The 26,208-nt window shown below is 45.7% G+C and overlaps 1 protein-coding gene across 3 annotated transcripts in view; it reads right to left on the bottom strand.

The window, feature by feature from the left end:
* LOC139377009 (CSC1-like protein 2) overlaps window positions 1–24,708 on the bottom strand; it is a 79,983-nt gene extending 55,275 nt beyond the window's left edge. For 2 of the 3 annotated variants that reach the window (XM_071120069.1, XM_071120067.1), the window contains exon 1: window positions 24,552–24,705. The gene's annotated coding sequence lies outside the window, so the exon portion shown is untranslated. Of the gene's footprint in view, window positions 1–24,551 lie in introns of all 3 variants that reach the window. The other variant, XM_071120068.1, reaches the window with a different exon arrangement.
* Between the last annotated feature and the right edge of the window lie 1,500 nt (window positions 24,709–26,208).

The following is a 26,208-nucleotide window of genomic DNA, read 5'->3' on the forward strand; positions in this document are numbered from 1 at the left end:
CAGGAGGAGTATTAATGGGTTAGTGTTGGGACAGATGAGCAGAACAGCGCTGGTAATGTGTGTGTGTGGGGTAATGTTGGTGTTAGTAGGTCGAAGGGCAAAGAGGCAGAGAAAAATAACAGTTTTTTTGCAGTACACACATCAGATTGCTTGTTAGCCTCTTAGCCCATTAGCCTAGTCTGAGAAACGCCTCTTAGCCCATTAGCCTAGTCTGAGAAACGCCTCTTAGCCCATTAGCCTAGTCTGAGAAACGCCTCTTAGCCCATTAGCCTAGTCTGAGAGACGCCTCTTAGCCTAGTCTGAGAAACGCCTCTTAGCCCATTAGCCTAGTCTGAGAAACGCCTCTTAGCCCATTAGCCTAGTCTGAGAAACGCCTCTTAGCCCATTAGCCTAGTCTGAGAAACGCCTCTTAGCCCATTAGCCTAGTCTGAGAAACGCCTCTTAGCCCATTAGCCTAGTCTGAGAAACGCCTCTTAGCCTAGTCTGAGAAACGCCTCTTAGCCTAGTCTGAGAAACGCCTCTTAGCCTAGTCTGAGAAACGCCTCTTAGCCTAGTCTGAGAAACGCCTCTTAGCCTAGTCTGAGAAACGCCTCTTAGCCTAGTCTGAGAAACGCCTCTTAGCCCATTAGCCTAGTCTGAGAAACGCCTCTTAGCCCATTAGCCTAGTCTGAGAAACGCCTCTTAGCCTAGTCTGAGAAACGCCTCTTAGCCCATTAGCCTAGTCTGAGAAACGCCTCTTAGCCTAGTCTGAGAAACACCTCTTAGCCCATTAGCCTAGTCTGAGAAACGCCTCTTAGCCTAGTCTGAGAAACGCCTCTTAGCCTAGTCTGAGAAACGCCTCTTAGCCTAGTCTGAGAAACGCCTCTTAGCCCATTAGCTTAGTCTGAGAAACGCCTCTTAGCCCATTAGCCTAGTCTGAGAAACACCTCTTAGCCCATTAGCCTAGTCTGAGAAACGCATCTTAGCCCATTAGCCTAGTCTGAGAAACGCCTCTTAGCCCATTAGCCTAGTCTGAGAAACGCCTCTTAGCCCATTAGCCTAGTCTGAGAAACGCCTCTTAGCCTAGTCTGAGAAACGCCTCTTAGCCTAGTCTGAGAAACGCCTCTTAGCCTCTTAGCCTAGTCTGAGAAACGCCTCTTAGCCTAGTCTGAGAAACGCCTCTTAGCCCATTAGCCTAGTCTGAGAAACGCCTCTTAGCCTAGTCTGAGAAACGCCTCTTAGCCCATTAGCCTAGTCTGAGAAACGCCTCTTAGCCCATTAGCCTAGTCTGAGAAACGCCTCTTAGCCTAGTCTGAGAAACGCCTCTTAGCCCATTAGCCTAGTCTGAGAAACGCCTCTTAGCCTAGTCTGAGAAACGCCTCTTAGCCCATTAGCCTCGCCTGAGAAACGCCTCTTAGCCCATTAGCCTCGTCTGAGAAACGCCTCTTAGCCTCTTAGCCTAGTCTGAGAAACGCCTCTTAGCCCATTAGCCTCGCCTGAGAAACGCCTCTTAGCCCATTAGCCTCGTCTGAGAAACGCCTCTTAGCCTAGTCTGAGAAACGCCTCTTAGCCCATTAGCCTAGTCTGAGAAACGCCTCTTAGCCCATTAGCCTAGTCTGAGAAACGCCTCTTAGCCCATTAGCCTAGTCTGAGAAACGCCTCTTAGCCCATTAGCCTAGTCTGAGAAACGCCTCTTAGCCCATTAGCCTAGTCTGAGAAACGCCTCTTAGCCCATTAGCCTAGTCTGAGAAACGCCTCTTAGCCCATTAGCCTCGTCTGAGAAACGCCTCTTAGCCCATTAGCCTCGTCTGAGAAACGCCTCTTAGCCTCTTAGCCTAGTCTGAGAAACGCCTCTTAGCCCATTAGCCTCGCCTGAGAAACGCCTCTTAGCCCATTAGCCTCGTCTGAGAAACGCCTCTTAGCCTAGTCTGAGAAACGCCTCTTAGCCTAGTCTGAGAAACGCCTCTTAGCCCATTAGCCTAGTCTGAGAAACGCCTCTTAGCCTAGTCTGAGAAACGCCTTTTAGCCCATTAGCCTAGTCTGAGAAACGCCTCTTAGCCCATTAGCCTAAACGCCTCTTAGCCTAGTCTGAGAAACGCCTCTTAGCCCATTAGCCTAGTCTGAGAAACGCCTCTTAGCCCATTAGCCTAGTCTGAGAAACGCCTCTTAGCCCATTAGCCTAGTCTGAGAAACGCCTCTTAGCCCATTAGCCTAGTCTGAGAAACGCCTCTTAGCCCATTAGCCTAGTCTGAGAAACGCCTCTTAGCCCATTAGCCTAGTCTGAGAAACGCCTCTTAGCCCATTAGCTTAGCCTAGTCTGAGAAACGCCTCTTAGCCCATTAGCCTAGTCTGAGAAACGCCTCTTAGCCTAGTCTGAGAAACGCCTCTTAGCCCATTAGCCTAGTCTGAGAAACGCCTCTTAGCCCATTAGCCTAGTCTGAGAAACGCCTCTTAGCCCATTAGCCTAGTCTGAGAAACGAAACACCTCTTAGCCCATTAGCCTAGTCTGAGAAACGCCTCTTAGCCCATTAGCCTAGTCTGAGAAACGCCTCTTAGCCTAGTCTGAGAAACGCCTCTTAGCCTAGTCTGAGAAACGCCTCTTAGCCTAGTCTGAGAAACGCCTCTTAGCCATTAGCCTAGTCTGAGAAACGCCTCTTAGCCCATTAGTCTGAGAAACGCCTCTTAGCCCATTAGCCTAGTCTGAGAAACGCCTCTTAGCCTAGTCTGAGAAACGCCTCTTAGCCTAGTCTGAGAAACGCCTCTTAGCCTAGTCTGAGAAACGCCTCTTAGCCTAGTCTGAGAAACGCCTCTTAGCCCATTAGCCTAGTCTGAGAAACGCCTCTTAGCCCTTAGCCTAGTCTGAGAAACGCCTCTTAGCCTAGTCTGAGAAACGCCTCTTAGCCTAGTCTGAGAAACGCCTCTTAGCCTAGTCTGAGAAACGCCTCTTAGCCTAGTCTGAGAAACGCCTCTTAGCCTAGTCTGAGAAACGCCTTAGCCTTACGCCTCTTAGCCTCGTCTGAGAAACGCCTCTTAGCCTAGTCTGAGAAACGCCTCTTAGCCCTAGCCGTCTGAGAAACGCCTCTTAGCCCTAGCCTAGTCTGAGAAACGCCTCTTAGCCTAGTCTGAGAAACGCCTCTTAGCCCATTAGCCTCGCCTAGTCTGAGAAACGCCTCTTAGCCCATTAGCCTAGTCTGAGAAACGCCTCTTAGCCCATTAGCCTAGTCTGAGAAACGCCCTTAGCCCTTAGCCTAGTCTGAGAAACGCCTCTTAGCCTAGTCTGAGAAACGCCTCTTAGCCCATTAGCCTAGTCTGAGAAACGCCTCTTAGCCCATTAGCCTAGTCTGAGAAACGCCTCTTAGCCCATTAGCCTAGTCTGAGAAACGCCTCTTAGCCTAGTCTGAGAAACGCCTCTTAGCCTAGTCTGAGAAACGCCTCTTAGCCTAGTCTGAGAAACGCCTCTTAGCCTAGTCTGAGAAACGCCTCTTAGCCTAGTCTGAGAAACGCCTCTTAGCCTAGTCTGAGAAACACCTCTTAGCCCATTAGCCTAGTCTGAGAAACGCCTCTTAGCCCATTAGCCTAGTCTGAGAAACGCCTCTTAGCCCATTAGCCTAGTCTGAGAAACGCCTCTTAGCCTAGTCTGAGAAAACGCCTCTTAGCCTAGTCTGAGAAACGCCTCTTAGCCTAGTCTGAGAAACGCCTCTTAGCCTAGTCTGAGAAACGCCTCTTAGCCTAGTCTGAGAAACGCCTCTTAGCCTAGTCTGAGAAACGCCTCTTAGCCTAGTCTGAGAAACGCCTCTTAGCCTAGTCTGAGAAATTAGCCTAGTCTGAGAAACGCCTCTTAGCCCATTAGCCTAGTCTGAGAAACGCCTCTTAGCCCATTAGCCTAGTCTGAGAAACGCCTCTTAGCCCACGCCTCTTAGCCTAGTCTGAGAAACGCCTCTTAGCCCATTAGCCTAGTCTGAGAAACGCCTCTTAGCCTAGTCTGAGAAACGCCTCTTAGCCATTAGTCTGAGAAACGCCTCTTAGCCTAGTCTGAGAAACGCCTCTTAGCCTAGTCTGAGAAACGCCTCTTAGCCCATTAGCCTAGTCTGAGAAACGCCTCTTAGCCTAGTCTGAGAAACGCCTCTTAGCCCATTAGCCTAGTCTGAGAAACGCCTCATTAGCCTAGTCTGAGAAACATTAGCCTAGTCTGAGAAACGCCTCTTAGCCTAGTCTGAGAAGCCTAGTCTGAGAAACGCCTCTAGCCCATTAGCCTAGTCTGAGAAACGCCTCTTAGCCCATTAGCCTAGTCTGAGAAACGCCTCTTAGCCTAGTCTGAGAAATTAGCCTAGTCTGAGAAACGCCTCTTAGCCCATTAGCCTAGTCTGAGCCCATTAGCCTAGTCTGAGAAACGCCTCTTAGCCTAGTCTGAGAAACGCCTCTTAGCCCTAGTCTGAGAAACGCCTCTTAGCCCATTAGCCTAGTCTGAGAAACGCCTCTTAGCCTAGTCTGAGAAACGCCTTAGCCCTTAGCCTAGTCTGAGAAACGCCTCTTAGCCCATTAGCCTAGTCTGAGAAACGCCTCTTAGCCCATTAGCCTAGTCTGAGAAACGCCTCTTAGCCCATTAGCCTAGTCTGAGAAACGCCTCTTAGCCCACGCCTAGCCTCATTAGCCTAGTCTGAGAAACGCCCATTAGCCTAGTTGAGAAAGCCTCATTAGCCTAGTCTGAGAAACGCCTCTTAGCCTAGTCTGAGAAACGCCTCTTAGCCTCTTAGCCTAGTCTGAGAAACGCCTCTTAGCCCATTAGCCTAGTCTAGCCTCTGAGAAACGCCTCTTAGCCCATTAGTCTGAGAAACGCCTCTTAGCCCTAGCCTAGTCTGAGAAACGCCTCTTAGCCCATTAGCCTAGTCTGAGAAACGCCTCTTAGCCCATTAGCCTAGTCTGAGAAACGCCTCTTAGCCCATTAGCCTAGTCTGAGAAACGCCTCTTAGCCCATTAGCCTAGTCTGAGAAACGCCTCTTAGCCCATTAGCCTAGTCTGAGAAACGCCTCTTAGCCTAGTCTGAGAAACGCCTCTTAGCCCATTAGCCTAGTCTGAGAAACGCCTCTTAGCCTAGTCTGAGAAACGCCTCTTAGCCCATTAGCCTAGTCTGAGAAACGCCTCTTAGCCCATTAGCCTAGTCTGAGAAACTTAGCCCATTAGCCTAGTCTGAGAAACGCCTCTTAGCCCATTAGCCTAGTCTGAGAAACGCCTCTTAGCCTAGTCTGAGAAACGCCTCTTAGCCCATTAGCCTAGTCTGAGAAACGCCTCTTAGCCTAGTCTGAGAAACGCCTCTTAGCCTAGTCTGAGAAACGCCTCTTAGCCTCTTAGCCTAGTCTGAGAAACGCCTCTTAGCCCATTAGCCTAGTCTGAGAAACGCCTCTTAGCCCATTAGCCTAGTCTGAGAAACGCCTCTTAGCCCATTAGCCTAGTCTGAGAAACGCCTCTTAGCCCATTAGCCTAGTCTGAGAAACGCCTCTTAGCCCATTAGCCTAGTCTGAGAAACGCCTCTTAGCCCATTAGCCTAGTCTGAGAAACGCCTCTTAGCCCATTAGCCTAGTCTGAGAAACGCCTCTTCTTAGCCTAGTCTGAGAAACGCCTCTTAGCCCATTAGCCTAGTCTGAGAAACGCCTCTTAGCCTAGTCTGAGAAACGCCTCTTAGCCCATTAGCCTAGTCTGAGAAACGCCTCTTAGCCCATTAGCCTAGTCTGAGAAACGCCTCTTAGCCCATTAGCCTAGTCTGAGAAACGCCTCTTAGCCTAGTCTGAGAAACGCCTCTTAGCCCATTAGCCTAGTCTGAGAAACGCCTCTTAGCCCATTAGCCTAGTCTGAGAAACGCCTCTTAGCCTAGTCTGAGAAACGCCTCTTAGCCCATTAGCCTAGTCTGAGAAACGCCTCTTAGCCTAGTCTGCCTAGTCTGAGAAACGCCTCTTAGCCCATTAGCCTCGTCTGAGAAACGCCTCTTAGCCCATTAGCCTAGTCTGAGAAACGCCTCTTAGCCCATTAGCCTAGTCTGAGAAACGCCTCTTAGCCTAGTCTGAGAAACGCCTCTTAGCCTAGTCTGAGAAACGCCTCTTAGCCTAGTCTGAGAAACGCCTCTTAGCCCATTAGCCTAGTCTGAGAAACGCCTCTTAGCCCATTAGCCTAGTCTGAGAAACGCCTCTTAGCCCATTAGCCTAGTCTGAGAAACGCCTCTTAGCCCATTAGCCTAGTCTGAGAAACGCCTCTTAGCCCATTAGCCTAGTCTGAGAAACGCCTCTTAGCCCATTAGCCTAGTCTGAGAAACGCCTCTTAGCCTAGCCTCTGAGAAACGCCTCTTAGCCTAGTCTGAGAAACGCCTCTTAGCCCATTAGCCTCGCCCTGAGAAACGCCTCTTAGCCCATTAGCCTAGTCTGAGAAACGCCTCTTAGCCCATTAGCCTAGTCTGAGAAACGCCTCTTAGCCCATTAGCCTAGTCTGAGAAACGCCTCTTAGCCCATTAGCCTAGTCTGAGAAACGCCTCTTAGCCCATTAGCCTCTGAGAAACGCCTCTTAGCCCATTAGCCTAGTCTGAGAAACGCCTCTAGCCTAGCCTTAGCCCATTAGCCTAGTCTGAGAAACGCCTCTTAGCCTAGTCTGAGAAACGCCTCTTAGCCCATTAGCCTAGTCTGAGAAACGCCTCTTAGCCCATTAGCCTAGTCTGAGAAACGCCTCTTAGCCCATTAGCCTAGTCTGAGAAACGCCTCTTAGCCCATTAGCCTAGTCTGAGAAACGCCTCTTAGCCCATTAGCCTAGTCTGAGAAACGCCTCTTAGCCCATTAGCCTCGTCTGAGAAACGCCTCTTAGCCTCTTAGCCTAGTCTGAGAAACGCCTCTTAGCCTAGTCTGAGAAACGCCTCTTAGCCCATTAGCCTAGTCTGAGAAACGCCTCTTCTTAGCCTAGTCTGAGAAACGCCTCTTAGCCCATTAGCCTAGTCTGAGAAACGCCTCTTAGCCCATTAGCCTAGTCTGAGAAACGCCTCTTAGCCCATTAGCCTAGTCTGAGAAACGCCTCTTAGCCCATTAGCCTAGTCTGAGAAACGCCTCTTAGCCTAGTCTGAGAAACGCCTCTTAGCCCATTAGCCTAGTCTGAGAAAAGCCTCTTAGCCTAGTCTGAGAAACGCCTCTTAGCCCATTAGCCTAGTCTGAGAAACGCCTCTTAGCCCATTAGCCTAGTCTGAGAAACGCCTCTTAGCCCATTAGCCTAGTCTGAGAAACGCCTCTTAGCCCATTAGCCTGAGAAACGCCTCTTAGTCTGAGAAACGCCTCTTAGCCTAGTCTGAGAAACGCCTCTTAGCCCATTAGCCTAGTCTGAGAAACGCCTCTTAGCCTAGTCTGAGAAACGCCTCTTAGCCCATTAGCCTAGTCTGAGAAACGCCTCTTAGCCTAGTCTGAGAAACGCCTTAGCCCATTAGCCTAGTCTGAGAAACGCCTCTTAGCCTAGTCTGAGAAACGCCTCTTAGCCTAGTCTGAGAAACGCCTCTTAGCCTAGTCTGAGAAACGCCTCTTAGCCTAGTCTGAGAAACGCCTCTTAGCCTCGTCTGAGAAACGCCTCTTAGCCTAGTCTGAGAAACGCCTCTTAGCCTCGTCTGAGAAACGCCTCTTAGCCTCGCCTCTTAGCCCTTAGTCTGAGAAACGCCTCTTAGCCTCGTCTGAGAAACGCCTCTTAGCCTCGTCTGAGAAACGCCTCTTAGCCTAGTCTGAGAAACGCCTCTTAGCCTAGTCTGAGAAACGCCTCTTAGCCTAGTCTGAGAAACGCCTCTTAGCCTAGTCTGAGAAACGCCTCTTGAGAAACGCCTCTTAGCCCCTAGTCTGAGAAACGCCTCTTAGCCCTGAGAAACGCCTTAGCCTAGTCTGAGAAACGCCTCTTAGCCTCGTCTGAGAAACGCCTCTTAGCCTCGTCTGAGAAATTAGCCTAGTCTGAGAAACGCCTCTTAGCCTCTTAGCCTAGTCTGAGAAACGCCTCTTAGCCTAGTCTGAGAAACGCCTCTTAGCCTAGTCTGAGAAACGCCTCTTAGCCCATTAGCCTAGTCTGAGAAACGCCTCTTAGCCCATTAGCCTAGTCTGAGAAACGCCTCTTAGCCCATTAGCCTAGTCTGAGAAACGCCTCTTAGCCCATTAGCCTAGTCTGAGAAACGCCTCTTAGCCCATTAGTCTGAGAAACGCCTCTTAGCCTCATTAGCCTAGTCTGAGAAACGCCTCTTAGCCTAGCCTCTTAGCCTAGTCTGAGAAACGCCTTCTTAGCCTAGTCTGAGAAACGCCTCTTAGCCTAGTCTGAGAAACGCCTCTTAGCCTCGTCTGAGAAACGCCTCTTAGCCTAGTCTGAGAAACGCCTCTTAGCCTAGTCTGAGAAACGCCTCTTAGCCTAGTCTGAGAAACGCCTCTTAGCCTCTTAGCCTAGTCTGAGAAACGCCTCTTCTTAGCCTAGTCTGAGAAACGCCTCTTAAACCCTCTTAGCCTAGTCTGAGAAACGCCTCTTAGCCCATTAGCCTAGTCTGAGAAACGCCTCTTAGCCCATTAGCCTAGTCTGAGAAACGCCTCTTAGCCCATTAGCCTAGTCTGAGAAACGCCTCTTAGCCCATTAGCCTAGTCTGAGAAACGCCTCTTAGCCCATTAGCCTAGTCTGAGAAACGCCTCTTAGCCCATTAGCCTAGTCTGAGAAACGCCTCTTAGCCCATTACGCCTCTTAGCCTAGTCTGAGAAACGCCTCTTAGCCCATTAGCCTCGTCTGAGAAACGCCTCTTAGCCCATTAGCCTCGTCTGAGAAACGCCTCTTAGCCTAGTCTGAGAAACGCCTCTTAGCCCATTAGCCTAGTCTGAGAAACGCCTCTTAGCCCATTAGCCTAGTCTGAGAAACGCCTCTTAGCCCATTAGCCTAGTCTGAGAAACGCCTCTTAGCCCATTAGCCTAGTCTGAGAAACGCCTCTTAGCCCATTAGCCTAGTCTGAGAAACGCCTCTTAGCCCATTAGCCTAGTCTGAGAAACGCCTCTTAGCCCATTAGCCTAGTCTGAGAAACGCCTCTTAGCCTAGTCTGAGAAACGCCTCTTAGCCCATTAGCCTAGTCTGAGAAACGCCTCTTAGCCTAGTCTGAGAAACGCCTCTTAGCCCATTAGCCTAGTCTGAGAAACGCCTCTTAGCCTAGTCTGAGAAACGCCTCTTAGCCCATTAGCCTAGTCTGAGAAACGCCTCTTAGCCCATTAGCCTAGTCTGAGAAACGCCTCTTAGCCCATTAGCCTAGTCTGAGAAACGCCTCTTAGCCCATTAGCCTAGTCTGAGAAACGCCTCTTAGCCCATTAGCCTAGTCTGAGAATAGCTTCCAAGCCAAACCACTGCTGGGGGCATTACCACAACCATCCCCTACGCCACCCCAGGGGTTGTTCAACTTTTTATCCAGGGGAAACAAGAAATTCTGTGTTTTTCTGGGATCCAAGCATATGAAATCGTGTGACATGTCTGGTGAGTATATAGGCCATGAAAGAACTGGGCCAATTTCAGCTTCCAGGAATTGTGTACAAATCCTTGCGACATGGGGCCGTGCATTATCATGCTGAAACACGAGGTGATGGCGGAGCATGAAAGGCACGACAACGGGCCTCAGGATCTCGTAACTATCTCTGTGCATTCAAATTGCCATCGATGAAATGTATTTGTGTTCGTTGTCCGTAGATTACGCCTGCCCATACCATAACCCCACCGTCACCATTGCGCACTCTGTTCCCAACGTTGACATCAGCAACCCGCTAGCCCACACAATGCCATACGTCTGCGGTTGTGAGGCCGGATGGACGTACTGCCAAATTCTCCACGTACCGCCAAACTGGAGGCAGCTTATGGTAGAGAAATTAACATTACACTCTCAGCAACAGCTCTGGTGGACATTCCTGCAGTCAGCAATTACTGAACATGCACCTGTGGAACTGTCGTTAAGACACTAACAGCTTACAGACGTTAGGCAATTAAGGTCACAGTAATGAAAACATAGGACAATAAAGAGGCCTTTCTACTGACTCTGAAAAACACCAAAAGATAGATGCCCAGGGTCCCTGCTCATCTGCGTGAACGTGCCTTAGGCATGCTGCAAGGAGGCGTGACTGCAGATGTGGCCAGGGCAATAAATTGCAATGTCCGTACAGTGAGACGCCTAAGACAGCGCTACAGGGAGACAGGACAGACAGCTCATTGTCCTCGCAGTGGCAAACCACATGTAACAACACCTGCACAGGATCGGTACATCCGAACATCACACATGCGGGACAGGTCCCAGATTGCAACAACAACTGCCCGAGTTACATCAGGAACGCACAATCCCTCCATCAATGCTCAGACTGTCCGCAATAGGCTGAGAGAGGCTGGACTGAGGGCTTGTAGGCCTGTTGTAAGGCAGGTCCTCACCAGACATCACCGGCAACAACGTCACCTATGGGCACAAACACACAGTCGTTGGACCAGACAGGACTGGCAAAAAGTGCTCTTCACTGACGAGTCGTGGTTTTGTCTCACCAGGGGTGATGGTTGTCGTTGAAGGAATGAGCGTTACACCGAGGCCTGTACTCTGGAGCAGGATCGATTTGGAGGTGGAGGGTCCGTCATGGTCTGGGGCGGTGTGTCACAGCATCATCGGACTGAGCTTGTTGTCATTGCAGGCAATCTCAACGCTGAGCGTTACAGGGAAGACATCCTCCTTCCTCATGCTGTACCCTTCCTGCAGGCTCATCCTGACATGACCCTCCAGCATGACAATGCCACCAGCCATACTGCTCGTTCTGTGTGTGATTTCCTGCAAGACAGGAATGTCAGTGTTCTACCATGGCCAGCGAAGAGCCCGGATCTCAATCCCATTGAGCACGTCTGGGACCTGTTGGATCGGAGGGTGGGTGCTAGGGCCATTCCCCCCAGAAATGTCTGGGAACTTGCAGGTGCCTTGGTGGAAGAGTGGGGTAACAACTCACAGCAAAAACAGGCAAATCTGGTGCAGTCCATGACGAGGAGATGCACTGCAGCACTTAATGCAGCTGGTGGCCACACCAGATACTGACTGTTACTTTTGATTTTGACCCCCCCTGTTAGTCACATGTCTGTGGAACTTGTTCAGTTTATGTCTCAGTTGTTGAATCTTGCTACGTTCATACAAATATTTACACTGTAACACTCGTAACACTCAGCGCTGTAACACTCAGCGCTGTAACACTGTAGCACTGTAACACTAACACTGTAACACTAACACTGTAACACTAACACTGTAACACTAACACTGTAACACTCAGCACTGTAACACTCAGCACTGTAACAATGTAGCACTGTAGCACTGTAGCACTGTAACACTCAGCACTGTAACACTGTAACACTGTAACACTCAGCACTGTAACACTCAGCACTGTAACAATGTAGCACTGTAGCACTGTAGTACTGTAACACTGTAGCACTGTAGCACTGTAGTACTGTAACACTGTAGCACTGTAACACTGTAACACTGTAACACTCAGCACTGTAACACTCAACAATGTAGCACTGTAGCACTGTAGCAATGTAGCACTGTAGCAATGTAGCAATGTAGCACTGTAACACTGTAGCACTGTAGCACTGTAACACTGTAACACTGTAGCACTGTAACACTGTAACACTGTAACACTGTAACACTGTAACACTGTAGCACTAACACTGTAACAAAGTATTGTTTTAACTTATTATTTCCCGACAGTCAGTGTTTTCCGCTAGCGCCGGCTGTCTGCTATACAACAGTTTAGTCCATTCACAGCCGGGTACTTTTCCCACTTAAATCAATTAGGCTGCTATTAAAATTTGCTAGTCAGAATAAAAGGTTTTCCGAGCCCTCTCCCGCTACAATGAACGATATGCATCTTCTAGCCATCTATCGATAGGACAGGCGACCTGTCAGTCACAAAGTGATGACAGGAAAACACTGTTGGTTTGACAGTGTGTGTTGCAGTCGAATTTCTACACCAAGGCAGAGAGCATGAATCTAATGTCCCATATAATGTGGTAACGATGAGTCGATATCCACAGCCTATTGTTATCTGGGCACATGTATTTTATTTTGTGTGCAGGGTAAGACATTAACAATGGCCGCAGGGGGCAGGTAAAAACACACGCGAGCTGTCCAGAGCAACACAAATCTACTCGCTGAGCTTATTTATTTAAGGCAAAGTGATTTACAAAAGTAAACCTTTAATAATGAACATACTAACAATATGGCGGCTACAGTTGATTCAGCGTAGATAGCCTACTGTAGCAGTGTCCATATCTCTTTTGGCACATTTGTCTTAAAAAAAAGGGGCAGTGTCCTATTTTCAAATCTTCTCAAACCTCAAAGTTGCATGGCCTTTATCAAAAACTCTTATCAACTTTAGATTTCAAGATATCCTAACTGATACCAAATTTACTTTGACAAATAAATGATGGTTAAGTCAATTAACAATTTGTCAGTATAACCTACTATTCAAAGTTGAATCCATTTCAACTTTAAACAAGTTAACATTGCTAGCTAATTTGTCCTGGGATATGAACATTAGATTGTTATTTTACCTGAAATGCACAAGGTCCTCTACTCCGACAATTCATCCACAGATAAAAAGGTAAACAGAGTTAGTTTCTAGTTTCTAGTCATCTCTCCTCCTTCAGGCTTCTTCTTCTTCTGTGGACTTTATATGGTGGTTGGTAACCAACTTTAAGGTGCATTACCACCACCAACTGGCCTGGAGTGTGAACCTCAGTTCATCTTTCAATCACACACGTGGGTATATGCTCCTAAAAACCAATGAGGAGATGGGAGAGGCGGGGCTTGCAGCTCGTCAAGCGTCACAAATAGAACCAAGTTCTATTTTAGCGCCTGGCGACGCAGACGCTCGTTGACGAATGTGAGCGGTGTGGGTTTAATGACTGAATAACATGTACGTGTATTTTGCGATGTGAGCGCTGTGGGTCAGCACGTAACCCTAACATTGATATAACTGAGATTTCAGTAAGGGAACATCATGCTCATCGGTCTCTTGCTCATGTCTGAGCCTTTTTTCCCGTGCTCAGTGACGTCGAGCAACCAACAGACTGCTTTAACTAACAACAACATGCTCAGTGACGTCGAGCAACCAACAGACTGCTTTAACTACAACAACATGCTCAGTGACATCAACCAACAGACTGCTTTAACTACAACAACATGCTCAGTGACGTCGAGCAACCAACAGACTGCTTTAACTAACAACAACATGCTCAGTGACATCAACCAACAGACTGCTTTAACTAACAACAACAACATGCTCAGTGACATCAACCAACAGACTGCTTTAACTAACAACATGCTCAGTGACGTCGAGCAACCAACCGACTGCTTTAACTAACAACAACAACATGCTCAGTGACGTCAACCAACCGACTGCTTTAACTAACAACAACAACATGCTCAGTGACGTCAACCAACAGACTGCTTTAACTAACAACATGCTCAGTGACGTCGAGCAACCAACAGACTGCTTTAACTACAACAACATGCTCAGTGACGTCGAGCAACCAACAGACTGCTTTAACTACAACAACATGCTCAGTGACGTCGAGTGCTTTAACTACAACATGCTCAGTGACGTCAACCAACAGACTGCTTTAACTAACAACATGCTCAGTGACGTCGAGCAACCAACAGACTGCTTTAACTACAACAACATGCTCAGTGACGTCGAGCAACCAACAGACTGCTTTAACTACAACAACAACATGCTCAGTGACGTCAACCAACAGACTGCTTTAACTACAACAACAACATGCTCAGTGACGTCAACCAACAGACTGCTTTAACTACAACAACATGCTCAGTGACGTCAACCAACAGACTGCTTTAACTACAACATGCTCAGTGACGTCAACCAACAGACTGCTTTAACTACAACAACAACAACATGCTCAGTGACGTCAACCAACAGACTGCTTTAACTACAACAACAACATGCTCAGTGACGTCAACCAACAGACTGCTTTAACTACAACAACAACATGCTCAGTGACGTCAACCAACAAACTGCTTTAACTACAACAACAACATGCTCAGTGACGTCAACCAACAGACTGCTTTAACTAACAACAACATGCTCAGTGACGTCGACCAACAGACTGCTTTAACTACAACAACATGCTCAGTGACGTCAACCAACAGACTGCTTTAACTAACAACATGCTCAGTGACGTCAACCAACAGACTGCTTTAACTACAACAACATGCTCAGTGACGTCAACCAACAGACTGCTTTAACTAACAACATGCTCAGTGACGTCGAGCAACCAACAGACTGCTTTAACTACAACAACATGCTCAGTGACGTCAACCAACAGACTGCTTTAACTACAACAACATGCTCAGTGACATCGAGCAACCAACAGACTGCTTTAACTAACAACATGCTCAGTGACGTCAACCAACAGACTGCTTTAACTAACAACAACATGCTCAGTGACGTCAACCAACAGACTGCTTTAACTAACTACAACAACATGCTCAGGGACGTCAACCAACAGACTGCTTTATCTACAACAACATGCTCAGTGACGTCAACCAACAGACTGCTTTAACTAACAACAACATGCTCAGTGACGTCGAGCAACCAACAGACTGCTTTAACTACAACAACAACATGCTCAGTGACGTCAACCAACAGACTGCTTTAACTACAACAACATGCTCAGTGACGTCAACCAAGAGACTGTTAGCTGGCTGGACAAGGTGAACAGACTATAGATGTCTGGACAGGGAGAGTAGAGTCATTATCATTTCTACACAGGTTAGATTTAATTATTAATCATTTCAATGTTGCTTGAGTTTTTTTTAAAAACCAACTCAAACCACCCGAGGGCCATACTGAACGGGCTCACGGGCCAGTCTGAACGGGCTCACGGGCCAGTCTGAACGGGCTCACGGGCCAGTCTCGAGTTTGACACGTCATCTAGCCTACATCTTCCTCCTGAACTATAGAACAGGTTAACTCTGCAAGTTCAGACCCATCTACAGAACTGAATGCAAGCAACAGCATACTTTCCTAATAAATCAATGACTCACAAGAAGAAAAACAGGCATACTTACACATGCTTATCAGAACTGACAAGTCATTATCAGTCTAGTTCCAAAATGGCACCCTATTCCCTACATAGTGCACTAGGGCCCATAAGGTTCTGGTCAGAAGTAGTGCACTATGTAGGACATAGGGTCCCATTTGGGAGAGGTTAGGATGTTCCCATATTCCCGTCAACATATTTCATTTAATCTAATATGCAGAATCTGCGAAGGAGAGGGAGGGGACTTCTTAGAACAAACAAACCTTCGGTCTGCACTTCGACTCATCAAATGGATGGCTGTCACTCTAGTCCACACACAGAGCGTACTGAGAGCACAGCTCAGGGTTTAGTGTGTGGTAACCTTGACACAAAACAGTCAAAAAACACACACACAAAAAAAAAAAACCTGTGTCTAAGTCAGAGAGAAAACACAGCAGTATCAGCCAACTGTCCAACCTACACTACAGTATCGGATGCACAACTTCCACTCTGACCCAGTTTTCCAAAGGATCTCCATTATCTCGTTTTAGTCGTTTAAAATTTACACTGAAAACGTTGTTACTAAATGAATACAGGGGCAGCACTGTACTGACTACGTGTACAGTACCAGCTGTAGTCAGAGACGTATAGAAACCCTGGGTTGATGATGCTATGTATTGGCCAATGAGAGGCTTTGAAGCCACAGGTCGGCCATACTGGCACTAACCAGAAGAATTCTACAGCATTTCAATTAAAATGGACACAATTAAGTGTATTTAAGTATTTTGTTGTTGTATTGAGGATCAGTAACATTAGTAGTATTTATTGGGATCCCCACTACTCTTCCTGGGGTCCAAACAGGAAACAAAAACGACTGATAAAATACATAATATGATAACGCAACATCACATAATCTCCTGCCTCTTCCTCTGCCTTCAGAAACAGCCTCTGCCTCTAGAAACAGCCTCTGCCTCTAGAAACAGCCTCTGCCTCTAGAAACAGCCTCTGCCTCTAGAAACAGCCTCTGCCTTCAGAAACAGCCTCTGCCTTCAGAAACAGCCTCTGCCTTCAGAAACAGCCTCTGCCTTCAGAAACTTCCCCTGCCTTCAGAAACTTCCCCTGCCTTCAGAAACTTCCCCTGCCTTCAGAAACAGCCTCAGCCTCTGCCTTAAGAAACTGCCTCCAGCCTCTGCCTTCAGAAACAGCCTCTGCCTTCAGAAACAGCCTCTGCCTTCAGAAACAGCCTCTGCCTTCAGAAACAGCCTCAGCCTTCAGAAACAGCCTCAGCCTTCAGAAACAGCCTCTGCCTTCAGAAACAGCCTCAGCCTTCAGAAACAGCCTCAGCCTTCAGAAACAGCCTCAGCCTTCAGAAACAGCCTCAGCCTTCAGAAACAGCCTCAGCCTTCAGAAACAGCCTCAGCCTTCAGAAACAGCCTCAGCCTTCAGAAACAGCCTCAGCCTTCAGAAACAGCCTCAGCCTCAGCCTTCAGAAACAGCCTCAGCCTCTGCCTTCAGAAACAGCCTCAGCCTCTGCCTTCAGAAACAGCCTCAGCCTCTGCCTTCAGAAACAGCCTCAGCCTCTGCCTTCAGAAACAGCCTCAGCCTTCAGAAACAGCCTCAGCCTCTGCCTTCAGAAACAGCCTCAGCCTCTGCCTTCAGAAACAGCCTCAGCCTCTGCCTTCAGAAACAGGCTATGGGTCCTGTCCTGTGAGCAGTTCCAGCACCTACAAGCCAAGGATTCGGTCAAGGTCACCCACCTACATAGAGTTGAAGTTGGAAGTTTACCTTAGCCACATATGTTTAAAAACTCAGTTTCACAATTCCTGACATTTAATCCTCGTATTCCCTGTTTAAGGTCAGATAAAATAAAGTGGTGATCCTAAGAAGGTGAAAGGTCAGAATAATAGTAGAGAGAATGATTTATTTCAGGTTTGATTTCTTTCATCACATTCCCAGAGGGTCAGACGTTTAGATGCTCTCAATTAGTATTTGGTAGCAATGCCTTTAAATTGTTTAACTCGGGTCAAATGCTTCGGCTAGCCTTCCACAAGCTTCCCACAATAAGTTGGGTGAATGTTGTCCCATTCCTCCTGACAGAGCTGGTGTAACTTAGTCAGGTTTGTGGGCTCCCTTGCTCGCACACGATTTTTCAGTTCTGTCCACATATTTTCTATGGGATTGAGGTCAGAGCTTTGTGATTGCCACTCCAATACCTTGACTTTGTTGTCCTTAAGCCATTCTGCCACAACTTTGGAAGCATGCTTGGGGTCATTGTCCATTTGGAAGACCCATTTGCAACCAAGCTTTAACTTCCTGACTGATGTCTTGAGATGTTGCTTCAATATATCCACATAATTTTCCAGCCTCATGATGCCATCTATTTTGTGAAGTGCACCAGTCCCTCCTGCAGCAAAGCACCCCCACAACATGATGCTGCCGCCCCCGTGCTTCCCTGTTGGGATGGTGTTCTTCGGCTTGCAAGCCTCCCCCTTTTCCTCCAAACATAACAATGGTCATTATGGCCAAACAGTTCTATATTTGTTTCATCAGATCAGAGGACAATTCTCCAAAATGTACGATCTTTGTCCCCATGTGCAGTTGCAAACCGTAGTCTGGATTTTTGATGACGGTTTTGAAGCGGTGGCTTCTTCCTTGCTGAGCGGCCTTTCAGGTTATGTCGATATAGGACTTGTTTTACTGTGGATATAAATACTTTTGTACCCGTTTCCTCCAGCATCTTCACAAGGTCCTTTGCTGTTGTTCTGGGATTGATTTGCACTTTTCGCACCAAAGTACGTTCATCTCTAGGAGACAGACCGCTTCTCCTTCCTGAGCGGTATGACGGCTGCGTGGTCGCATGGTGTTTATACTTGCGTACTATTGCTTTTACAGATGAACGTGGTACCTTCAGGCGTTTGGAAATTGCTCCCAAGGATGAACCAGACTTGTGGAGGCCTACAATTAGGCCTCGGCTGATTTCTTTTGATTTTCCCATGATGTCAATAGGCACTGAGTTTGAAGGTAGGCCTTGAAATACATCCACAGGTACACCTCCAATTGACTCAAATTATGTCAATTAGCCTATCAGAAGCTTCTAAAGCCATGACATCATTTTCTGGAATTTTCTCTGCTGTTTAAAGGCACAGTCAAACTGGAATTGTGATACAGTGAATTATAAGTGAAATAATCGGTCTGTAAACAATTGTTGGGAAAATTACTTGTGTCATGCACAAAGTAGATGTCCTAACCGACTTGCCAATCCTATAGTTTGTTAACAATACATTTGTGGAGTGGTTGAAAAACGAGTTCATGACTCCAACCTAAGTGTTCGTAAACTTCAGACTTCAAACTGTAATACAGTGTAAATTACAAATCAAAATGGCCGTGTCTCTTCACGGTCCCCGTCTTGCCGAAGGGTGTTCTTTTATTCATTGTTTTTTTTTTTATCTGGTTTTGTAGCTAGCTTGAGTTAAATGGGGTGGCCCGAGAGTTCCATGTAGTCATGGCTCTATTTAATACTGTGTGTTTTTCCCAGCTTCTGTTCTGAACCTGGGGACTGTGAAGAGACCTCTTGTTTCACGTCGTGTTGCACCGATGAGTGTCCGTTGCTTTTTATGCTTAAATCCACTTTTGAAAATGCATGTACGTAATTACAATATATATATATATATATATGGTTACTGAATCTCTGATCAAGCTCAGTACAGTTTTTCAAATTGAAAATTATGCAACACTCATTACCGTAAAATACATTCTAATCTCTGAAACCTGCTCGTCATTACCGTAACATACATTCTAATCTCTGAAACCTGCTCGTCATTACCGTAATGCACCAAAATATTTAGGAGATATAATATCAGTAATTTTGGCTTAAGAACAAATTCTTATTTACAATGACGGCCTAGTGGGTTAATTCTTATTTACAATGACGGCCTAGGAACAGTGGGTTAACTGCCTTGTTCAGGAGCAGAACAACAGATTTTTTTTTACCTTGTCAGCTCTGGGATTTGATCTTGCAACCTTTCGGTTACTATTCCAATGCTCTAACCACTAGGCTACCTGTCTCTAACCACTAGGCTACCTGTCTCTAACCACTAGGCTACCTGTCTCTAACCACTAGGCTACCTGCTCTAACCACTAGGCTACCTGGCTCTAACCACTAGGCTACCTGCTCTAACCACTAGGCTACCTGCCACCCCAAAGACAGTGTGGACATGGTTTAGACACGGTTAAGGACTATGTCTTCCTACTAATTAGGCTGTGTGTGACGTTTTAAACCATATGTAATGTTCTGTATCATGTTCGGTGTGGACCCCAGGAAAAGTAGCTGATCCTTTCCCACCGGCTAACGGGGAACCAAATAAATACCAAAAATACACGTGCTTAATTAAGTCATTTTTTGTTTTGAGTCGACTTCCCGGTCAGACCCGGGAGGCAAGCCCAGGTCCAAATCAATACGCCCACTCATCCACCCCGACCAACCAGCTTAAATGTGGTTTTTTTGTTGTCTTATATAACCAGACCAAACGTAACATATCACACTAATTTGAGTGTCCCAGAATTTACGTTTACTACGTTCCATCTTGGTCTATGACACCAGGATGGTCAGATTTACTCAGGAGGTATACAATGCAGCTCAGGCATAGCATGTATATTGTATATATTGCTTCTACGCGTTTCATGTATTCACTCAGGTTGCGGGTGCGGACCGAACCGGACCGAACCGGAGCTCCCCATTCCGAATGGTTCTGTATGAACACCCTGACTATTTACTTCACCTCAACTAAACACAGTCACCCTCCTAGACATGAGCGGTCTTCAGTCAGTCAGTCAATCTCTATACAAACTGTTTCTGTACTGTAGGCTAGGTCGGGACACTAACTGAGCTACCGTCACCTATCCCCCTGATGCAGCCGGTTGCTAGGACACCACGGTTCCGCCAGACAGTCACACCAAACAAAAACAGAAGGCGCAATGAGGCTGAACATCACATGCTCAGCCTTAGTTCAACTCTAGACTAGGTGCATGGAGGCAGGATAATGAGGCTGAACATCACATGCTCAGCCTTAGTTCAACTCTAGAATAGGTGCATGGAGGCAGGATAATGAGGCTGGACATCACATGCTCAGCCTTAGTTCAACTCTAGAATAGGTGCATGGAGGCAGGATAATGAGGCTGGACATCACATGCTCAGCCTTAGTTCAACTCTAGAATAGGTGCATGGAGGCAGGATAATGAGGCTGGACATCACATGCTCAGCCTTAGTTCAACTCTAGAATAGGTGCATGGAGGCAGGATAATGAGGCTGGACATCACATGCTCAGCCTTAGTTCAACTCTAGAATAGGTGCATGGAGGCAGGATAATGAGGCTGGACATCACATGCTCAGCCTTAGTTCAACTCTAGAATAGGTGCATGGAGGCAGGATAATGAGGCTGGACATCACATGCTCAGCCTTAGTTCAACTCTAGAATAGGTGCATGGAGGCAGGATAATGAGGCTGAACATCACAGGCTAAGCACTTGGTTCAACTATAGAGAAGGTCAGCAGCATTACCACCCTGCATCCCACTGCTGGCTTGCTTCTGAAGTTAAGCAGGGTTGGTCCTGGTCAGTCCCTGGATGGGAGACCAGATGCTGCTGGAAGTGGTGTTGGAGGGCCAGTAGGAGGCACTCTTTCCTCTGGTCTAAAAAAATGCCCCAGGGCAGTAATTGGGGACATTGCCCTGTGTAGGATGTTGTCTTGGATGAGATGTTAAACGGGTGTCCTGACTCTGTGGTCACTACAGATATCGGCCAAAAAAATAGTTTTTTTGTATGTTCAAATAGCTGGCTAGCTAGATGAACACTGTTTACATCTGACCCGCTGGTAATTATGAAGCTAAATGTTATCTTGTAGTGTCTGCATTGCCATTGTTGGTATGGAAGCAGGTTCAGTGTGTACAGCAGGGCATTATAGTACAGCTGTAGCAGTCAACAGTCAATAACAAGTAATAGGACATGAATTAATTCATGCTTTAACCTATATTTTTTAGAATGTGTCTTTCAGCATAAACCTGCTCTCCACCACCAGTACACGGAGATGATGGAGTAATCGAATAAGCAACGATTCAGGTATTTTGTCTTTGTACTTTGAGCACATTGCTTGGACTTGGGGAGGGGGGGGGGGGAATGCAGGCTATAATGTCTGGTCTATTTTAGTCTGTTTTCCTCCTTCACAGCTGTAATGGTCTGGAGCCTGGTGATGTTGTGGCCAAGGAGCCTTCACTCCGATGGAACCAGGTTTCAGCTGCTGTGCAATGTTGACGTCCTTCCTCCCAGAGAGGTGAAAGCCCTCCCCCATACTGGACATAACCCGGCAAACAATGAAAAGGCCACAGACATTACATGTCCTGCTTCAAAGGGCAGGACAGAAATATGCTCTCGGGCGAGATTCCTTTGTTCATATCATAACCTGCACCAAAGTTCCTCAAAGGATCCGGATGATATAGGCCGAAACAGTGTTTTCACCTCAGCCTTTGTGTTTGAAGGTTGTACCTAAAAAGTGTAGCCTACTATCATTAGCACTTGGAAGTTAATGAAGTATTCGGTCTGCTTTAAATGACGTGCATCTTATAAAACGGCTTCATAAACACTAGATAAATGTGTTACAAATCTATAACTGTATGTCATGCTTTATAAAGGGTTCATAAACACTATATAAATGTGTTACAAATCTATAACTGTATGTCATGCTTTATAAAGGCTTCATAAACACTAGATAAATGTGTTACAAATCTATAACTGTATGTCATGCTTTATAAAGGCTTCATAAACACTAGATAAATGTGTTACAAATCTATAACTGTATGTCATGCGTTATAAAGGGTTCATAAATGTGACATAACCGACTATGTCAAGCGTGACAAACCTGTTTTATTATCGACAAGCGTGGCCTAATAAAGGCCTTATAAATCACATTAAAAATGGAGGCTTCACAAAACATTTATAACCCATTATGCATCTTGATAGACCATTACAACGCCAGGATATTGGGTTTGAATCCTAGGACCATCCACACGGAAAAACGTATTCACGCATGACTAAGTCACTTTGCTAAAATGTGATGTATTATATTTCACTAAAACATTTATAGGATGGCACAACCTCTTTCCCTCTTGGATGCATAGTCAATATTGGACTTGACCTCAACTTTCCCCAAAATGCTGTGCTGCAGGATGACACCGTAAAGTGCAGTCATGCACAGCCAAAAATAATGTTAGGGGCATTTAAAAATCAGTTTACACGTTTTACTTATTTTTTTACACAAAAATTCAGTTTGGGTTTAGTTTTTCCAAGTTCTGAATTCCCCCCATCTTGTTGGTTTTACCCCAGATTTCACACTACTAAAATAAATAAAAAATGATGGATTTTCTCACAACAATACATAAAACAAATCAGGGGATTATTTTTTAGGTCTGGAAAGATCTAAGAAACTTTAATTTGAGTGTAATTATTATTTCACTAAGTTATTATTTCTTAATTTCAGCTTTAATAATACAAATAATTTAATGTTTCCACACTAAAATCAGAACAAACAAAAAAATAAAATCACATTTCGGTCGGGCTCTAGACGTAACCCATTTCATCTCAGAACCAAGGCACGAGAAACAATCCTGTATTGATAAAATATTAAACAATTTGTCTTCTGCATAGAACTGTGGGCTGTAGACTGCATTTACTCCAACATGTTTTTCAATAGACGATCGATCTTGCAGAATGCACGGCCAGTGTTTGGCACTCGTTATAGGCGGTGGGCTGTCACTGCAGACAGAGTCCGCCCACACCTTTACAGAAATCTTATCAAATTTCTCTTTTATAGCCCAGTTTCAACATTTCCAAATCACACATCAAACGAGGGCGTTTCTGTTACCATAAAACGGTGAATGGATGCTGTTTACTAAGCAGGGGTGCAGCACTCATTCACGAGTGCACAAATATAATATGGCCCTGATTTATCAATGAAAACATGCACACACACACGAGTGCGTACAACAGTTTGATCAATCCCATATGCGGCGCACGCAAATCCTACAATCTCCAGTTATGCCAAAATTCTGTAAGAAATTCACGAACGGTTGATAAATGACGACTCCGGGTCTTTATGAATGGATCTTTGCACCAAAGGTATCTTAGCAACAGCCTGCCTGCTCCTGCTACAGCCACTGGTGGTAAAGGAGTCAGGAGGGACAGTCCACAACTAACAAGTGACTAGTGTCAACCAGTGTGGCCCTATTTAGTGCAATACTATTGACCAGAGCCCTGTAGAGCATTGAATAGGGCACCATTTGGAAAAATCAACCATAAACTCAGTGTTCTGTACAGAAATGAGTGTTTTGATTAACTAGAGACCAAGCTAGGCCTTCTTAAAAGATACGCTTGGTGTATATAATCTACTTTCACTAACAGCCACAGTGTGTGTGTGTGTGTACGCACTTTTGTGTCCCATCAATATTTGACCAAAGCCAGTCACCAAACCCCAGACAGAGGCCATCTCATATTCATCCTCTTTGTATAAGGAGCGCTGTCATTGTCACTGGACGTTCCAAAGGAGCAGTGGTTTCAGTAGCTCTGGCGTTAGTGAAATTAATGCTCAGCATTATCAAGACGCACTAACGTCCTGGACCAGAGCTATTGGTTTCATTTATAAATTGTACTACTAAACTACTCCCAGTCCCCGGCAAGCCCTCCTTAACCAGAGAGCATTCCCATAGCATGAGCGGCAGCCTGGCAATTTATCTTTCACTGTAGGGGAAACACTTGAAACTGGTCACAGAAAACTGCAGAATAGGCCCTATGCAATGATTAATGAAATGAATTGTGGTTGCAGCACACGATGAAACCGATGTCCGAACATAAGGAGTAGGTCAAGCTAGCTATTATCATCACTAATATGTGGATGATCCATTTCCCCCACTAAAAAAAAACGAATCCTATAGAATTTGGGTTGTTGAGCATAGCTAAAGAAATTACACCGATTTACTGCACATGACATTAAATCATGAGCAGTCCTGCCTATTTCTCTCAAAAGTAACGTTAGTGAACATAATAATAATAAATAAGCTAGCTAAGTAGTGTAACTCTCGATAAGATTGGGCCGTTCATCTAAAGACACTAAAACGTTAGCATGCTAACGTCTGTCTAGTTGAACCGACAATAGCAGTTAGACGTTAGCATGCTAACTGGCTGTCTAGTTGAACCGACAATAGCAGTTAGCCAGTTAGCATGATAACGTCTGTCTAGTTGAACCGACAATAGCAGTTAGCCAGTTAGCATGATAACGTCTGTCTAGTTGAACCGACAATAGCAGTTAGCCAGTTAGCATGATAACGTTAGCTATCAAAAAAAATGACGTTTTATTTTTTGGAATGACAGTTTAGCTACGTCGTGTTAGTTAACTAAATCGTCTTGTTTACTAGCTAAGTACGATAACTAACTAGTTGGGGTAGCATAGCGATGGTTTACCTGCTATTTGATACGCAGTGGCTTTTCCCAAGCCAACCAAGAAGACAGGCGAGCTCCACACACACACACACACACACACACACACCTCGATCCAAAACGAACAAAAACACTTCGTATTATATCCAGGTCTTGAATAAAAACCCAGCAAATTAAATAGTCCCTTCAAATAAAAAAAAATAAAAAAACAACAGAATAAATAGGAGTTAAGCAGCCCTGGAGACAATTACGGCAGCAGAAGCTAACCAAGGCAGTGGCGTCGGATCGGATGATGCGAGGGGAGTACCCGTTGAAATGAACAGGGCGTACCAAAAGCATAGAAATAGGAGACACAGAACAGATACATAGATGTATGTTCCTCTCAAACCAGTGCGTTTTATGACAAATATACCATATTTTTCCTCGTGTAACCCCTTTTTAGTTGAGTAATCAATCAACGAACATACAAGCTCATCAGATTTTTTTTAAATGCATACATTTCGGTGCGCATTTGGTCCTAAATATGTTTGCTAATCATTGGGGTCGCTTTTTGATGACGTATTTGACGTTGGTATGGAGCGGTCTTGAAAAGTAGTAGGGGGGCAACTAGTAGGGGGGCACCCGCTAAGAACAATGTCTAATTGCTGACACAAAAAAGCAACGTTTAGAGAAAAAATAATTGTTTGTAGATCAACTATAAAGATATATAAATTGCTACAGTTTTACACTTAAGTATTTAAATACATGTTTTTAGAAAAGGTGCATTTAGGTTTTTCTCCATACAATCCACAATGTATAATTCAAGATTTTAAATCCCAGTAGTCTTTAAAATTACAGGAGAAAAAGGTTTTCATTAGTTGTTTTTAATTCATAAATATTAATTAGAACATAACTAATACAACTGGAATATAACATTTAATAACAACTAAAAACTTAATTCAGTGTAACATTGATGTGGCAACTCTTATGCTCTGCTATTGCATGATTCTAATTTGTAAATTGGCCACAAATATTCCATCCCTATTAAATTGGCGCACTACTCATGGGCCCACCTCCTGTACCGCTCACACCTAATCCAGTCACCACCTGTGACTGAAAATAGGGGCAGAAATACCAATTGAAAAGCGCTCTTAAAAACGTAGCTAGCTATATGTCATAAAATGCTGTGTAAAATAGCTAAAAGGCAATAAAGTAACACTAACTGTATAGCTACCAGTGACTAGTGGAAACATTTACAACTGCAATTCACTTTACCTTTTTTAATGTATTTACCTCAGACAATCTGGTAGAAAGGTTGCTAGCAAGCACTCCTAGCAGCTTATGCTAATTAGCTAGCATTTTCTGCTATTGAAGATTGAATTCTTTGGCCTGAATGGCAAGCATCAAGTCTGGAGGAAACCTGGTAACATCCCTACGGTGAAGCATGGTGGTGGTGGTGGCAGCATCATGTTGTGGGGATGTTTTTCAGCGGAAGGGACCGGGAGACTAGTCAGGATTGAGGCGAAGATGAACAGAGCAAAGTACGGAGTGATCCTTGATAAAAACCTGCTGCCGGAACGCTGAGGATCTTAGACCTGGACTTAAACCCAATCAAACATCTCAGGAGACCTGAAAATAGCTGTGCAGCAAACGCTCCCCATCCAACCTGAGAGGTTGAGAAGAATGGGAGAAACTCCCCAAA

This window comes from Oncorhynchus clarkii, chromosome 20 (assembly GCF_045791955.1).
Source record: "Oncorhynchus clarkii lewisi isolate Uvic-CL-2024 chromosome 20, UVic_Ocla_1.0, whole genome shotgun sequence".
Taxonomy (NCBI): Eukaryota; Metazoa; Chordata; class Actinopteri; order Salmoniformes; family Salmonidae; genus Oncorhynchus; species Oncorhynchus clarkii.